Genomic DNA, 3,129 nt, shown 5'->3' on the forward strand with positions numbered 1-3,129 from the left:
CTGCAAAGGGAGAAGGGCTCAACATGCGGACATGGGCAATGGGTGTGAACGATGTGGACATGAGCAATGGGTGTGAACGATGTGGACATGAGCAATGGGTGTGAACGTGGTCCATGGGAGAGGCTGTCATGACTAAAGGGACCAGCTTAACAAGTCCATTTTTACTCTCAGAAATCTTCACTGAATCACAAGATGAACCTCCTCAGAAAAGATGACCAGTCTGCTGGGAGGACATTTGCAAAAATGTGGATACATTATAATTGTTTTATTTTAAAAAGAAGAACCTAGCTAAACCTCATCCTAACCTCTTTATAAAATCTAAGATGCACCTGTAAAGCAAACGCATTAACTGCAGACATCCACATTCTTCGAATAATATCAATAATTATTTGGATACCTTAAAGTGTATAGTATGTCATCCTGCAAATCTTTCAGCAATGGGTCAAAGGATTTCGTGATTATCTAAATGTTAAACATCTAGGAGTAGTTTTCCTCTCAAAATTAAGACGATAAAATTTCAAAAATGAAAATTACAGCAGAAAGATGAGATACTGATCAACCAAATCACATAGAACCACCCAGACTATGGTGGCCTTGATATATGCAGAGCAGGAGTCTGTCTTCCCTTGGAAGCATATAACATGGACAATAACCAAAGGAATGGCTTACATGTGTGGGAAGGGTTATGTTGCTGTATTCAGTTGCAAATTCTCCATGCATGTATTTTTCCATATCATATATGCCTGAACTACAATTTGATATTAGAAGCAGTTACTCTTCCACTTTTTTTTTTTTTATCATTTTGAAATGTTTTTCATGTTTCCCAGTCAGTTCCTCTTTCACTCAGGTATCCTAACTACCACTCAACTATTTAATTTCTGCAAGAAGCCCACAACCAGCACCTCTACTGAGTGGCTCTCTGAGAAACATAAACAGAGCTGAGCTAGCACCTGCATTTGGCTTCAGAGCTCGACTTCAGTGACTTAGACAAGAGGGAACTTTTATTCACTTTCATGTTCTAGCACAAGAAACCCAGGACTGCTTGTCATCAGCACACTGCTGAGCTTTCCAGTACCCTCTGAGGGAGCATTGCCTTCTTCTTCATTCGTACTTGGAGCCCTAGTCCTGACTATCATGATGGGATGAAGGGAATATATATGTTTGAGTACCATTTCCAAGCATGAACCAAAGGCTATTTCCTTCTATCTACACAACTTATAGCTGATAGAGATGGATGTAGGGGCAGGAGCTAAGCCTTCTCCAAGATATGATTGAGGAGTGATTCATATCAAAGCCACTCATATTCAATTGGTCAGGGTATCTCACCTAGCTGCAAGAGACTCTGAAAAATGTAGGGCTTAGCTAGATAGCCAAGTATTCCTTAAACATCTAGCCATCATAAAAGTAAATATCAGATAAAATAGATTTCATGGAAGATATGAAAAAAATTTTAAGATAAAATCAAATGAAGACAATAAATAAGCCAAACTTTTTAAAATAATATTTAAAAGATGAGCAATATGTTCAATACACCACAGCCTTTCTTTTTCTGAAGTAAATATGAAGCTGGCATGCAGGGATCTGTAGAGTCTTGAAAGAGGAGGTCTTCTGAGTTACATGGCTGAGGGTAAAGAGAGCAACTAGTGAGGAGAGACTTCCTGTGAAGTCTCATGGCAAGTGACTTTAGGGAACCTGAGTTCTAGACTACTTATTCTAAGACTTGGAATATTCATCAGTCTGGTGTCATAGGGTTTCCACTGCTGTGAAGGGACACATGGCCAAGGCAACTCCTATAAAGGTCTTCCACCCTGGGCAGAGCTTAAGCATAGGACACCAAAACCCATCCCCACAGTGACATAAATCCTCCAACAAGGCCACACCTCCTAATAGTGCCACTTCCCATGGTCAAAGCATATTCAGAACATATCTGATATCCACGTGGTTTATTCTTTCTTGTTTTTTTTTTTTCAAGGTCTGATTATTTATTTGTTACTCTTAAAGACTTATGTTTGACTGGACTCAGATTTAGAAGTAGAAACAGTCTGTTCCTGGAGCTTTTCTTTGGCTTCCTTCATTCTCTTGGCCAAAAGTTTAGCGTATTCTGCAGCCTCTTCCTTATTTTCCTTAGTGCACCGTTTCTTCAGAACGATACATCAGCGTTTGTGTTTCAGGACGGTAACAAGACAGTGAATCTTGGGTGCTTTGGTCCTGGATTTCTTACCTTCTTTGTTTAAGGGCTTTCTGACAGCACATTGGCAGACATCATCCTCTTTGGAAAGACTCAAAAGCTTTAGGATTCTACTAGCTCTCTTGGGTCCTAACCGATGAGGCACAGTAGTATCTGTCAGCCCTGGAATACCCATCTTTCCTTTTTTTTTTTTTTACAATAACCAAGTCAAGAACACTTAGATTGTCATCCACAATGCATCCGCAAACAGACTTGAGCTTCCTCTCTCCAGTTCTCCTTGGTCTGTAACAGGAACGCCCCTTACTCAACAGCATGTGCACTCTGCCATGGGTCAAAACGCCTTGCTTCATGGGAAAACCTTGCTTGTCATTCCCACCGCTGACCTGGACCACATAACCCTTCCACTCTTCACCAAGGGTGTAGCAGCTACTTCTGTGGCCATGTGCTTCTCATAGAACTTACGAAACTTGCGTTCATCACCTACTTCAATGAGTTCTGACAGCCAGTGGCAGTGAAGGAGATGTTCAGCTTCATCTTGACCCAGCTGACCACCTAGGAGGAGTCACGGGAAAAAAAAAAAAAAAAAAAAAAAAAAAAAAAAAAAAAAAAAAAAAAAAAGAGCTCTTTCTTTTTAAAGCCACTGAAGTATCTTCTCTGTGAGTTCCTTGTATGGTGGGGACCATGATGTTCTCTCTGGTCCTTCTTCAGAAGGAGGCACCACCTCCAGCAATGAGTAGGTGTGACCTCACTGGGACGCTGTCCCCTCTCTCAGCCAGGAACTCCTTGTATGGTTGCCACAGAAGTGAAAAACATGAGACTCAGCTGTAGAATTACTCATGGGAAGAGGGTGACACTAATCCCTAGCAGAGTCCCTTCCCTTGCTGATCTTGATTTCCCTAGCTGTCTGGTTTTTTTTTTTTTTTTGTTTTTTTTTTTTTTGC

At 40.8% G+C, this 3,129-nt stretch overlaps 1 pseudogene; it reads right to left on the reverse strand.

Annotated features, from left to right (window-relative positions):
• Nucleotides 1-2,003: 2,003 nt before the first annotated feature.
• On the reverse strand, nucleotides 2,004-2,722 carry LOC110330856 (annotated as a pseudogene).
• Between the last annotated feature and the right edge of the window lie 407 nt (nucleotides 2,723-3,129).

Source organism: Mus pahari, chromosome 13 (assembly GCF_900095145.1).
Source record: "Mus pahari chromosome 13, PAHARI_EIJ_v1.1, whole genome shotgun sequence".
Classification (NCBI taxonomy): domain Eukaryota; kingdom Metazoa; phylum Chordata; class Mammalia; order Rodentia; family Muridae; genus Mus; species Mus pahari.